Consider the following 14,474-nt stretch of genomic DNA (forward strand, 5'->3'; position numbering starts at 1 on the left):
TTGGGGGTCGGTGGGTGTCAGTATAATGATTTATTTATTCTGAAGAAGAGGAAGGACATGGAGAGAAAACAAATTCGTGAGTCCTACTCAGCATGACACAGCTTCTTTCTTTCCTCTCCTTCTATATGTATGTAAAAGCAAAGAAGTAACTGGCTTCACCTCATGGATCATTTATAGATCCCTTTCCCATTTAAAATTAATTTTTAAACATTTTGGTTTACCCCTAACACTGAACAGTATCATAGGCTGTAATGATCAGAAACAGAGACCCATACAAAAACCAATCTCAGCTATAATTTGGTTGACATTCTGATGTGTCCCTCGTTTTGAATGAAAGCTGTGGTTTAAGAAAGATGTCACATTCCTTCAAAAATAAAAAGGTGACCATTTTTATATTTCAAGATGCTTATTCACTCAGTTGTAAATGCCACAGTGCCTACTGGACTGCTTGACACTTCCTTGTCTGTCTGGCAGAGGCAGTAGAGAAGTGGCATCACATGGAAGTCATCGATGTAGGAAGGAAAAGCAATCTTCCCCTTCCACACCTCACCACCATCTCCAAGGTCACTCTCGGTTTTGTCTGAGAATCACCGTGGGGTCTGAGCACAGGTAGATGACAAGGACTCCATTCTCTAGTTTGCTTTGGGCCCTGGGGGCTAGGTGGGGCCCAAGTCCCAAGGGCCCTGCTGGGGGGAGGTGGGACCCCAGATTACCAGGGAATACCCAGAACTACTTCCTCTCCCTTCCAACCCAGCACACGCAGAGTTCCCCCTCAGTGAAAACCGTACCTGTAATACACAGCTCTGTCTATGTGTCTTTGTGTGTGTGTGTTCAAAATATGTTTTAAAGGAACTTGACTAGAAATTGTTGAATGAAACACAACTGGATCTAATCCTTCCCTCAGATCATAAATGCCAAATAGTGGTACTATTGTAAGCTCATCAAATTCTGGCCAAAACAAATCTCTTGGGGTTTTCAAAATCCTCTTTCTCTACCAGCGAAACAAGCTTTTTATTAAGAAGGCTGTTGTAGTTCCATAGGCGGAAGATGATGGCAGCTTCGACTATGTGCTGTGAGACAGAGAGAGTCAAGACAGAGTTTGTGGTAGAAACTTTTGGACTTGGAAATAGACTAGAAAAGATGAGGGAGAGAAGAAGTATCAGCAGTAATAACATTTTGGGAAGGTGTATCTGGGCGTGTGGAAGTGCACGTACTGATACGAGCAGGAAAGGCAGAGAACAAGTATTGGAGGGGAGGTCAAGGACTCAGAAGCCTGAAATGCCTGTGCTAAGGCCAGTGGGCAGCTCAAACAGTCAGCTAGATGTAAATGTGTGGAGCTCAGGAAAGATGTCAGAGCTTCCAAAGAGTGGCCACAAGGGTAAGGGAAAGCTAGGAGAAAAACTCTCAAGTCAGCTCAGAAGAGAGCCTGTGAACAATGGCATTGAACGCCGTGAGGAGGCCAGCACACGAGGACTGAAAAATGTCTACTGGATTCAGAACATGGAGGTTCCAGTGCGGACTTTCTGGCATCACGCAGGTGAAGGCCCATTGCAGTGGGCTAGGGAATGACTAAACACATAAGGAGTAGATAGAGTAAATACAGACAATTTTTTAAAATGCCTTTCTGGAAGAAGAAACCAGTATAAGGCAGTGACCAAAGGAGGCTGAAGATGAAAAAGAGTTTGTTCTGTTTTTGGAATAAAATTGACATACAACATTGCATTAGTCCAAAGCACATAACATTGTGACTTGCTATATGTATGTACTGTGAAATGATCACCACACATAGTTACACCTTTTCCTTCTTATGCTGGAAACTTTCAAGATTAGCTCTCTGAGCAACTTTCAAATATACAATACACTATGGTAAACTGTAGTCACTGTGCTGTACATCACATAAATCAAGAATTATTTGTCTTATAACTGGAAGTTGTACCTTTTGACACACTTTGCCCATTTTGCCACCCTCTATCCCCGCCTCTGGCAATCAGCAATCTGTTCCCTGTACGTATGAGTTTGATTTTCTTAGATTCCATGTGTAAGTGAGAACGTACAGCATTTGTCTTTCCGTCTGACTTATTTTACTTAGCATAACATCCTCAAGGTCCGTGTTTTTGTTTATAAGGTAAGGAAAACACATGTTTATGTGCTGGTGGGTATGATTCAGTAAAGAGGAAGGATTTGGTGCAGAAATGAGACTGGGGAAAATGGCCGAAGCCAGTTTGTTTTTGAAAAAGTTTGAAGGGATGATTCCTATCTGGAGCATTTGGGGAGCCACTGACTTTTGTCAGCGAATCTGTGGAAAGGGTCTGACCTGAACCCGTTTGGTTGTGCACAGTTCAGCTTCTTTTTGTTAGACAAGGGTAGCTGCAAAGAAATTACCCAATGTCGTGCTTAGCCAGCCTCCTCCCACAGCCTTGCCACAAAGTTAGAATGAAACAAGCTTCAGATACGTTATTTATTAGATAGTTATTAGCAAGGAAAGCACAACATGGTTCATGCAACCAGTTCTGCGAGCTCACTCCATTCTCAGCTCTCGGGCCTTGTAGGATGGGTAGGCTGTAATTTTGTCCCTGTTCCTTGCTACTGGGTCAGCAACCTTGGGCTTGGCCATAGGGTTTGCTTTGGCCAACAGAAGTGAGTAGAAGCAGTGGGTCTCGCTTCCGGTAGAGGTTTTAAGATCCTTCCTTCACTTGCGCTGTCCTTCTTTGCCCTCTGCCTGGAGACCAGTACATCCCAGAGACGGGCTGCTTGCTCAGGCTTGTGGAATGAAGAGCAGAACCTCAGCTGGCCTGCAGCCAATATGCCATAAGCTTTGGTTATTATAAGCCATGGAGAGTCAGGGACTGTTTGTAACCCTAGCATAAGCTACCTAAGGCTGTCGAACACACTGGAATTTCAGCTTACATATTCCAGCTCTGCACTTGGGCAACTTTCCCAAGGCAACTTTCCATGCCTTCTCTTTGGTACCATGCTGTCAGAATCCTCCTCAGCGGAAGGCTGGTCACAGGAAGCAGAGAGCCCTCCGTAGGAGGTGCAGGCTGGATGCCTCCGTAGTACTCTTCCTGTGGTCATGTAAGACAGACAGGTGACAGGGGTGTGTGTCGGGGTGCGAGGGAGGTGGTTCCTGTTATTTTAGCTGGTCCACACACCTTGAATACCTTCAATGTCCTCAAGGAGTAGCCCTTTCTAACATCCATCATTCTAATAAATAGGCCAATAATTTTGCCAATAAAAACCTGTTTCTTGACATCCAATATATCAATGAATGGTAGGTCAATTCTGGACTAAGATAGGGACAATATCAAGATTTGTTGCGGCCACCTGTGGAGTATGGCCCCCTCTAATATAATGCTGGACACGCAGGACTGTACTTTTTTTTTTAATTCTGTTACCCTTTATCAGAGAAAAGAAAGAAAGTTTCTGTTATTTGACATAGGTAGTAATTGACAGTATTACTGTCAATTGACAGGCTGATACATATCAATTTAAAATGCAATATCTTTATTAAAAAATATGTTTACAAGTGTCCAAGAAGTGCACATTTAGGATGTGATAAATTCTTTGTAAGTTTCATTCAAAGGACTGTCTATTACAGCTGAACCTTTACATCCGTCATTTTAAAAATCAAAATATTTTGATACTAGGCTTCCTCCTACTGCCCTAAACAAGGCAGCATTTTCTGATGAGTTGACATTAACAGATTATGTCTTGAAAAGAAGAATACATCCTTTAGTCTGAGGTTTTGGCGTCCTCTGAGAGCAGGACAGATGCCTTTGTGGGGTCGGGGCTGGGACCCTGGGCTTGGCGTGAGGAAGTGCAGGTCGCCTCCCAAGGGGATCCAACCTCCATGGACTCTACCGCAGCTGTACCACAGCCAGACCTGTCTTGCCAGTTTCTACATGGGCTTGCCTGGCATACTTCAAGAAAGAGTAGCTCGTGTTCGTCCCGTTTTCTGAAGCTCCATGGTAACATTTAGTAAAGCCCCAATGGCATGTCTTCCACAAATTGTATTTGGTATCCCTTAAAATAATTGCCAAAATAATTGCTAACTGTCCCACAACATCTTACCCATTTTATCTAGATATTCAGTGGGTCTATATCTCTCCCTTGGGTTTCATTCTCATAACTGTGAGGAACATTTGATCATGGTAGATATCAACAGAAACCCCAAGACACCATTGGAATCTCCAGAAGAGTTCCACCAAATCCTGCCCTGTTGATGCATGCGGCGCCCCACCCAGTTCAGGGGTCACCGTGAATCCGTCCTTGTGGATTTCCATTGTTTTACCTGAGTAAGTAAAGGCACTTCAATAGTCTGTTTGTCTTTGTAGTGGGTTTTATTTGTGTTGCCTAAAAGATATGTGGAAGTCAAATGCCCATTATACCCATAAGGTCAGAATGCAACCTTATTTAGAAATGAGGTAGCTGTAGGTGTAATTCGTTAAACAAGATGAGGTCATATGGGAGCAGGGGACCCTCCAATATGACCGATGTCCTGTAAGAAGAGGGAAAGCTGGACACATGCGAGCACAGAGGGTGATATAAAGACACACAAGAAGATGTTGACCATGTGGAGATGGAGGCAGGGACTGGAGCAATGCATCTGCAAGTCAAGAAACTCCTGGGGCTACCGGAAAGCAGAAGGGGCAAGGGAGGAGCCTCCCCCACAGACCCTGTCAACACCCTGATCTCCCACTTCCGGCCTCCAGAACTGTGGGAAAACAAATTTCTGTTTCTACACACTCAAGTGTTTGGTAATTTTTACATCAGGTGCTAGTAAACCAGTGCAGCCTTTATTCGTCTGCAGACATCAGCCTCTGCTTCCAGGGTTGTCCTAAAGCTTTTCATCAGTAGGAAGGCATCCAGAGGACACATGGAGAGAGAGAGAGGGTGGGAAAGGCCAAGGAGGAAAACTCTCCCGGTGCAGGATGTAAGCACTCCACCGTGGACGTCCGAGGGCGGCACGAGGGCGTGGTGAGCGCCCTCACCAGGGTTTAGAGGCCCTGGGTCCGCTTCCAGCACACCACGTGATTGTGCATCTCGGGCCTGCATGACATACAATCTCTCCTGCACGGCCCCGCAGATCTCCCCACACCCACCATACCAGGGCTGGGCCCCTTGACCATGCAAGACAGCATGTTACCGACTGTGCTTAGAATGAAAGTTTAAACTGACAACCCCACCAGGGGTTGTCACTAATGATCCTGGTTTTAAAAAGTGAATTGCAGACATCAGGATTAGGGAGGCTGGTTATTCTAGGCAGTGGGAGAGGGAACTCTGTGGTGAAACACAGTACAATTTCTGGCTTCTTAAAGTCCATTCAAAGTTCGTGATCTCATCTCTAAATAGGATCGGTCTGCCCAGGTGGGTGAATTCCTCCATGATGCCCAGCTGCCGGCGTGGTGTAGTGGGGGGCTGCCCCTAAGTCAGGTTGGGTTTTCCCAGACTATGGCCTGACGGACAGAGAGGAGGCTGCATCTGTGCCGTGGAACCCTGGCCGGTTGCTGGAAGCCTGAGATGATGGCCTGCGTGGATGGGTGTCCCAGTGAGCACCAAGGGTTGTTCCCAGTGGGCATCCTGGAGCTGATAGGCAGGAAGATGAGGAGATGGGCTCGGAGAAGGGGTTGTTGGAATTTGAGATTGCAGATGAGGCACACTTTCTGGTTCTGACAAGATCCAGGGTTTGACGTTGGGCCTGGGTGGTGAGATGGGCGGAACAGAGGAAAAGGTTCTGGTAGGTGAGGCGGTTAAGGAAAGGGGAGGCTGGCATGTAGATGCTGATGGCCCTAGAGAGGGAAGATGAGCCAGGAGCTTCCTCCTAAGGAATAGGGAGCAGTGAGGAGGAAGTGGCTTGGTGGCAGGACATGGACGGGGACGAGGGCGTGGTTTGAGGGTCTGAGCACCAGGGAAGCTAGAATCGCTTGGCAAGAAGGGACAGGAGGAAGGGCTGGAAGGCTTGGAGAAAGGGCACAGGCCTCACGGTGGGATCTGGGGTGAGTGGTGTGTGAAAAGAAAGCATCTCTGGAGAGCATCTGGGGATAAGCGCTGTCAGGGAAAGGAGAGGGGGGCTCTGTGGGAGACAAGGAGGGATGGCAGGCCACTCACAGGACACAGCGCAGGCCTCCAGGGGACTCAGTGGAGGGAGAATAATGAACCGGACCTCACCAGGGGATGTCCTGGGCACTTTGAGGGCCACATGCGTCAGTCTTGCTGTGCTGGAAGGACTCCAGTTGTGAGTCCTGATTTCTAGCTCAGCTGTTCAGAAGATTTTTCTAGATGTACAGTGGCACCAAGGGGTGGGGATTCACTTTTCAGGCTGCTCAGCATCAGGGAAGGTGACAGATTTCCTGGGGACAGCGTCTCCTCTGTCCCGCCCCCCCGCCGCAGTTCCGTTGCCGTGCTGCTAACCTCTCCACCTCTGCAGCAATGCTTTCCAACCTCTCCCTGCCTTCTCTTCCTCCTTCTCAAATAAACCTTTTTTTATCTTCAGTTCTCTGGCCTCCCATGTTGAAAAGAGTATATTTAAAACTTATTAACAGATTCATCTGTTAGTACAACTGTATGAAAGTGGAGGAAAGGAAGCAGCTCAGGGTCAGACACGGGTGATGTAAGGATCTGTGGGGGCTCAGGCCGCAGCACGGACGAGCCTTGAAAACATGATGCTCCTTGAAACAAGCCAGTCACAGAAGGACACATACTGCATGGTTCCACATGCATGAGGTCCCTAGGGCAGTCAGATTCATAGAGACAGACAGGAGAGGGGTGGATGCCAGCAGCTGGGGCAGGAGGGTGGGGAGTTGTCATTTAATGGGGACAGAGTTTTAGTTTTGCAAGATGGAAAGTCATTCTGGAGATGGGTTGCAAAATAAGGTGAACCGTACGTAACACTTCCAAACCGTATGCTTCTACACGGTGAATTTTATGTTATGTATATTCTACCACAATTTGAAAAAGAGAAATCTGTGGAGACTCTCAGAAAGCCAGATCAGGTGATTTATAGATGGCAGAGAAAATACCAAATAGCAGAAAGAAAACAAAGTGTAGGCTCCTATTCTCAAATCACTTCTGCCTCCCGGGAGCTCCTGATCCTGTGTTCATCCAGTTCAATGCTAGGTGGCCGCGCAAAGCCCGATTCATGCCCAAGAAGGCCAACATTAAATGCCAACTGTATATCAAAGAAACCGTCAAGAGCACTAGCACTTTATTTATTTATTTTTTGTCTTTTGCAAGCACATCTTTTTTCCTTCTCTTTCAGGTCAGGGAAGCCTGCCAAGTCATAAAACAAAGCACAGGTAATTAAGAACTGCTGTTGTTAACAAGCTGCTTCTGTTTTCATTCATCACAGGAGAGCTTCCAATTTCCCTATGGAAAAGAGGCCTTGATTTCAACGATAAACCCAGAACATGGGAAGGAAGGAATTAACTGAAGTTCCCCTTGGCTTTTGCCCAACTTGGCTGCAGGAGAGTTTGGCAGGGCATAGGGACATCTCTTGGAGAACTCAGATTAGATAGAAGCCACACGGGGTGGGGGGGAGCTCCCAGGGGAAACAGGTCAAATGAATTAAGAATTTGCCCTCAAGGTCATAGGAGAGCCTGTCAAGGATGTGGCTGGTAGGTACAGCAAAATGCCTCCTGGACCTAGAATGTAGGAAAGAGCCTCTCCCTACAGACCTCACCAAGGGCTATGACTAACTTCCAGGGATGAATCGCTGTGCACACATTTGTGACCAACAGGGACGTAGCCAATTCTTCACTCACCTTCCCCAGAAGGGCAGGGCGGAGGCCAAGAGAAGGCATGTCGGCATAACCAGCCCCTGACTTCCGAGCCCATCACTGGAGCCCATGACTGAGATCTAAGGAAGTGAGGAAGGAGTCGGAGGGAGTGTCCTCTGGCCCCACAGCCGGCCCTCCGCCTGCCTGCCCTCCCTCACCTCAGCCCTCCCGTTCCCATTTGCCCTTGTATCCGCCCTTGCATTTTCCCCTGAAATCCATTCAGCTCTCCCCAAAGCTCTGTGTCAGAGCTGAAATCATTCTTAAACTAACTTACATGTTATTTGAAAGCGTATCCTTTGATACTTGAGTGGCTTTACTCACAAGGGCAGGGGCTGTGGTGAAGATGGAAATGGCATGAGGGTCTGATGTGTTGATTCGTTCCTTTTCTCAGCTTTATGGGGCAGGCAACATGCAGGCAAAATCCTCGTGCTTCCGCCAGAACCAGTTCCCCCGCGACCGTGAAGGGCAGGAGAGCTGCCTTGGCAGCCTGAGACCCCCGCACGCGGGCTCCTCCTCCCACTCCAGGCCTTCGCTGTGCTCCTACCTGTCTTTCAAACGCTCTAATTTCTGGCTTTGGATGTTGAATGAAAATCTCTCTGATTAGGTTATTGCATAATAATGATGAAAAAAAAGAGTGGTATCAAGACCAAAGCTATTTAGCCAAAGTTTCAAAGGGGAGAGATGAATTATTCCAGAAACGCTCATTACGTAAAATTCCAAAGTGCATTATTAGTTTGGTGGTTGTAAAGGTTTAGAAAAGGAAGCCGTGATCACTGGGGTAAATTATTTGGTTCAATAAAACAACGTAATGCTAATTAAATGCATTTGCTGATAAAGGTTGATGGATTAGAAGAAAACTATAGCAAGATCCTATATGAAGATTTCAGCAGGCATACGACAAAGCTATTCAAGATATCTGGAGAATATAGTACTGAATATTATATATATATGTGCATGTATATAGTATATACCATATGTATATATGGTATTGGGTAGAGGCCAATATATAAAATACTATGTACAAAATTAACATAGAGTAAATAATATATATATATATGATACTATATACTGTATATATATGTATTTACATTGTATTGGACACTTTCCAAGTATAAATAGACTACTATATTGTGTGTGTGTGTATTATATGTATACATATGTGTGTGTGTGTATATATATATATTATATATATAGTATTGGCCTCTACCCAAGTCAGCTCCTGAATGACTGGGTATTATATGATGTTAAGGTGATTATTAAATGTGACAATGGTAATGTGGTTATCTTTCTTAAAAGTCTCTTATTTTAATCTTAAGTTAGAAATTTTTTGACTTCTCCCTCTCTGTTTTTTTCTGTTTATTTGCAAAGCCAGGGGGCTTTCAAGCACTGAAGACAGTAGCCAGGAATTGCTTTCCTCCCTAGACCTGCACCCTTAAAGCACCATGATGCCTAAGGGACAAGGAAGAGGGGGATTTATTCACCCCTCTGGCCATTGCATTGATCTCAGAGAACTGACATTATTGATTTAAAACAAATTAAGTAACAGAACTCACAAAGTGGTAAATGAGTAGCAGAAGCAAATCTAAAATGACTTATTAAAGCCAAAGTCAGAGTTTTGTGTTCATTTAGGAAAGAAAAAGTCTCAATTCTCATCTGTTTTTGTGTCTCCTTAGTTTCCAATTAATATTGCAGTTATTTCTCACATACCCAGTTTCTATTTGCAAAGCCAATATGCCAGCAGTTTCTATAACTTAATTCATAAAATAAATTTGTTAAATACTAGCCTTTGAGATAAGCAGGTAGGGGATGAATATAACTAGTTTAAATGGAATGATTTAGTCATTTGGAGAACACAGATTATAAGTTCAAGCCCCAGTACACTTTATTCTCAAAGCAATACAACTGAGCAGATTTGGGTTTATAGCTAGAGTTGGGAGCAAATACAAGCAGAAACACCCAGTGATTTGCCTGAGGTTACATCAGTTAACTGCTGGCATAGGGGTCTCTTGACCTCTGCTAGGATCTGCTTTGGAAGCCTGTTCTCTTACACACTTCTGAGAGCTGTTCCACTAGCACCAAAAGCTGGGGCCACTGTTGTCACACAGCTGTAGGTACCAAACTCAGAGAGGGACAAGGTGGCAGGGGAGTCTCAGGCTCACTTAGCTGAATAAGCTGTTTTTCTAGCCACAATGGCTTCAGGATAACATCTGGTCGAGGGAACCCAGGCCCAGTCCCTGGCCCAGCCGTGCTTGGTAAAAGCAGTGGACCCCTGCCTCCTCCGTGTTTCGGTGGGTATTCCGGGCAGCATCCCCTGTGCTCCTGAGTGACCTCGGTGCTCTACTATGGTCAGGGGGTCAGCTGCTATCTCCCAAGGGTGTTGTGCTAGAGTCTGCAGACCACCAACGCAAGAATCCCCAAAAGCTGACTTCCTGGCTGGGGTGCAAGGGAAGATGGAATGGTCAGTAGGAAAAAATAGACATGAAGGCAAATTTTCTACTTTGCTTGTTATGTACCTATTATTCATGTAAGGATTATTGAGGGCATTTAAATTTGCAACTTATTCTTTAAATAACAGAATATTCCGGTGGGACTGTGACTAAACTAGAAAAGCACAAACTAGAGGTAGATATGGATCGTTGAACTTTATCTCATTTTGGAGGAGAAGATTAGAGAGGATCTTTATAGGCATGAAAGATGATTGTAGCTTATGAGGCAAAAGCACAGAATCTACACATGAAGGCACCTTGGGGGCGCCCTGCTAAGGGAGAGAAGCTGGTCACAGAAGGACAAATGTCCTGTGATTCCGCTTATCTCAGATTCCCAGAGAAGTGGAGTTTTAGAGACAGACAGTAAGAGGGTGGTTGCCTGAGGCTGGGGGAGGGGAGAACAGGGAGCTGTTTCCTGAATGCTGGTGTTCAGTTTGGGAAGAAAAGAAAGTTCTGAAGATGGAGGCACTGATGGTGGCCCAAAGTACTCAATGCCACTGAACTGTGCATTTAAAAAGCATGTAAAACAGAAAGAGAATGAGAGAAAGCAATTGGGGGATGGAAAAATGTGATTTATACCTGTAAGTGCCCTATAAACCAATAAATCCTTATCACTGTAACAAAGGTCTATTTATCAAAAAGTTTTTGCTAAGTCATCCTTGCCTTTCAATTTTCAAAGGGAAACACAAAGTAAATATGGCTATGGTAGCCTCTTTTTTTTGGAATTTCTGAATCAATTCGGTTCCAAATTCCAAGGGTGAACTCCAGGGAAAATATTAATTCATGTATCTCAGAGAGGGAGCACTTGGCCCAGACTAATGTGCAACTACTCAGCCACAGGTCACAGTGACATTCCATCCACTCCCCTCAGCAAGCTGCCAATACCTACGCTTCAAAGGCAGTCAGTTCCTCTTGGTTTTCTCAGGACAATTTGAAATGCAAGTCAGTGAATGTGTCATCCATCATATGCTACCTGCTAATGTGGGAGACATATAACAGCTAGGATAGCAACTAGCTTAGTGTTTTTCTGTGACTCTATAAAAAACGTCCAGATACTCTGACTAGAAAAGAAAAGTTACTGCATTTGTTCCAGGTAGAGTTCCCGGGACCCAGGTTGAGCTTGTAGGTGGATAGAACTTGATTCCAGCAGCAGCACCTAGAGCCAAGGATGCTCCACGAGGCAACATCGAGGAGCAAACTGAAATAGAAGGGACAGACGCTGCCACGCAAGGCAACTATCAAAGGGGCAAGAAGAAAAGCGGGAAGTGCGGAGCCAGAGGGAGGTCAGGAGGCGTCAGAATCAGGCCCAAGAAGAGAGTTCACAATGGACACTGGGGCCAGAGCCTTTGGAGATCCCCTGTGCCACCATCTTGTCTTTCACTGGAACAGGGCCATTATCTCATGGTATTGAGAGCTGAACAAGGGAATTTATCCATGCACAACTATTAGATTATTTTTGGTAAGTTCTGTAGCTGCCAAAAGTTTAGAAGTAGAGGAAGGTTAACTACTCCCCAAAACCTTGCTGCTGCATTTTAATGACAGCTGGTTTCAGGTGGAATTATTGCACACGTAGAGTCATTTATTAGGCAAACATTTATGAGCAAGCAAGCATAAAAACAGTTCACCAAGCATGTTCTGGAAACTCTAGGAAGTCTCTGCTCTCTGTCCTAGTATGTGCTTTGACTAGCCTTAATTGAAAGGTTGACTTGAGACAGATATGGAAATTTATAGGCAATATTTAGTTAACCCACTAGCAACCAAAATTCTCTGAAATTATGGCTGGACACACAGGACCATTTCAGAACCATGCCTTGAGATTCACTATAATAGAAGAGGGGGAAGTCTTTCAAAGTCTTATTTAAACCCTGCTCATGTAAGGTTTACATGATGCTGGCTGAAATCTTTTAGTCTATGCACACATCTTGAATTCCCATTATTTACCAATGAGGGTCCACTTCTAGCACCCAGTATGCACTTATATAAGATATTCATTTCACTAGTGAAAACTCATTAATTCACCCTGGATTTGTTTGTTTACAAGAGTTTTTAGAACTTGGTTTCTAAGCTACTGTTGTATTGAGTAGCATAGTTTGGCATTTGGGTTTTACTTTAGCTATTGTCACTGTAGAGATGCCAGTTGTGATCTGTTGTGGGTTGAACTGTGCCCATCAAAAGATATATTGCAATTTGAACACCCAGTGACCTGTGAACATGACCTTATTTGGAAATAGGTCTTTGCAGATACACTTAAGGTAAGATGAGGTCAAGCTTGTTTGGGGAACCCTAAATCTAATGATTGGAGTTCTTATAAAGAAAGAGTCTGTACCCCATTTATTCTATGTATTTCACAGCTTTTCCCATTATGAAGCTATTGTTTACTTATCTATATTTTTCTTTCTGTACCAGGCTAGAAGCTGCCTAAGAGCAAGGATCCTACATATCTTACTTCTCTATTTCTAGAGTCTTTGAGAGCGCTTGGTACATGGTAGGTGCTCAATAAATATTTCTGAAATGAACGAATGAATATAGCTGTATTAGTTTCCTAGGGCTGCTATAAGAAAGTCCACAAGCTAGATGGCATACAGGAAATCACCACTTAAGAAATTCATTCTCTTGAAGTTCTGGAGGCTAGAAGTCCCAGCAGTTGACTGCAGGGAGCAGTGTGTGTGCGTGTGCCCATGTGCATGTGCACACATGCATGTGCTCCTTTCAGGAGGAAGCAAAGCCACTACATGGAAAAAAAAAAGGTCTGGGTGATGGTGAGGCGAAACTGGAAGGATGTAGTCAGGACCCTGAGCTGATGAGACCTAACTTAGTGAAGCTGGCGTGGAGGATTTGCGACCCATGCTCATCCACATGGTTAAGTGCAACTGACTGGGTAAGTCTCCCAGGCGAGGACATGACTGAGTTTTCGGTAGACTATTCTTTAAGGCCAGTTGCAGTGCGGTGATAGAGCATGCGGGGAATCCAAGCACAGTGAGAGTGCACCAGTGACTCCAATTCATTGCATCACTTCCTGTGCTATCAGTGAATTTTGTGATCAGAATCACCTCTAGAATGGTACACATGACCTTGAATAAGGCATTCAGTGGGTCCCATAGGTAGTGGGGCTGGCAGAAATATGGTGGGCAGAGAAGTTAAATCCAAATCCAGAACTTGTCTATCTAACTGAGGACAAATTGCTGCTCTAGCTGTGGCAGAAAGTTTCAAGGTGTCAATGAGCCACGAGGTGGCTGGGTGGCTTTTCATACCCAAGGCGTGGTACCATTTTGAGGTCTGGGGGTTCACTGCTGCTGTGGGCAAGCTGGACATTCAGCTGTGACGGCAGGCAGCTTAGCCTGATGACAGTAACACTGTGTTACTGAGCCCAGGCACGGTTTCCAGCCTGAGCACCTTTGCCTCTTCGTGCATGAAGTCATTGAGCAAGGGCAGGGAAAATGGAAGCTCCGTGGCCAGGATCCTCACCTGATACCCACTGAGTGTGTGCGATGAGGTAACACTTGGACTGCTACCCAGGCGCATGCTGGCATACCTGTTGGCGATAAGCCATTCTGCCGGTATTGCAATAAGAGTTCCACCAGGTGCTTAGGGCTGAGAGAACAGGACAGCAGAGCCTGTAGAAGAGAACAGAGACTGAGATGGGCTTGCTGGGGCAGAGGAGGACATGATTCTAGTGTTTGACCTGCCACAGCGAGACTAAAGCTTGGTATGAGCCCCTTTTTAGCAGCAACACTCTGTTGTTATTTTTCAGTTTCACGGAATCCATAGTGAACTTGCCTGGGGCTGAAATCCTCAGGCAGAGAGGAAGCCTTCGAATGTTTGAGCAAAGAGCTGTTGTGGAGTGGGAAGACCTGACTTGAAAACATCCCCAACAGTGAGCGTACACAGGGGACCAAAATATCATCTCCCTAAGGCTACGCAAAAGATCCATCCATCCATCCATCCATCCATGTAACTTGTTACAAATCTCCGAACCATTAATTCTCACCATCTGGCTAAAATTTTAGCTTAGATAGTTAGATAAGATAGACAGAAGAGGGAAGGAAGGAAGGGAAACGGCATAGACCTCTATTTCAGGCCCTGCATTCCAGGCAAAGTGAGTGATGATATAGATGTATTTCTCGAAGTTTTGCTCACAAGGAGGGTTTCCCATCAACTCATTTGCTTCTATCCCTAAGAATGGCTGATATTCCAAAGTGGTTCTCTTTTCCCT

General features: G+C 45.2%; 2 long non-coding RNA genes across 3 annotated transcripts in view; one reads left to right on the top strand and one right to left on the bottom strand.

Moving 5' to 3' along the window:
- LOC118973617 (uncharacterized) overlaps positions 1-4,366 on the top strand; it is a 56,044-nt gene extending 51,678 nt beyond the window's left edge. The window contains exon 6 of the long non-coding RNA XR_012121002.1: positions 4,156-4,366. This is a non-coding gene — a long non-coding RNA (uncharacterized lncRNA). The remainder of the gene's footprint in view (positions 1-4,155) is intronic.
- A 2,841-nt stretch (positions 4,367-7,207) lies between these two features.
- Positions 7,208-8,337, bottom strand: LOC118973620 (uncharacterized). Of its 2 annotated transcripts, none has more exons than XR_005063081.2 (3): positions 8,097-8,337; positions 7,761-7,855; positions 7,208-7,365 (listed from the first exon to the last, which is right to left on the bottom strand). It is a non-coding gene; the product is annotated as an uncharacterized lncRNA (long non-coding RNA). The 2 variants fall into 2 exon arrangements; XR_005063080.2 differs by having other exon boundaries at positions 8,050-8,337.
- Positions 8,338-14,474: the final 6,137 nt, after the last annotated feature.

The sequence above is a fragment of the Manis javanica genome, chromosome 9, assembly GCF_040802235.1.
Source record: "Manis javanica isolate MJ-LG chromosome 9, MJ_LKY, whole genome shotgun sequence".
NCBI classification, from domain to species: Eukaryota; Metazoa; Chordata; class Mammalia; order Pholidota; family Manidae; genus Manis; species Manis javanica.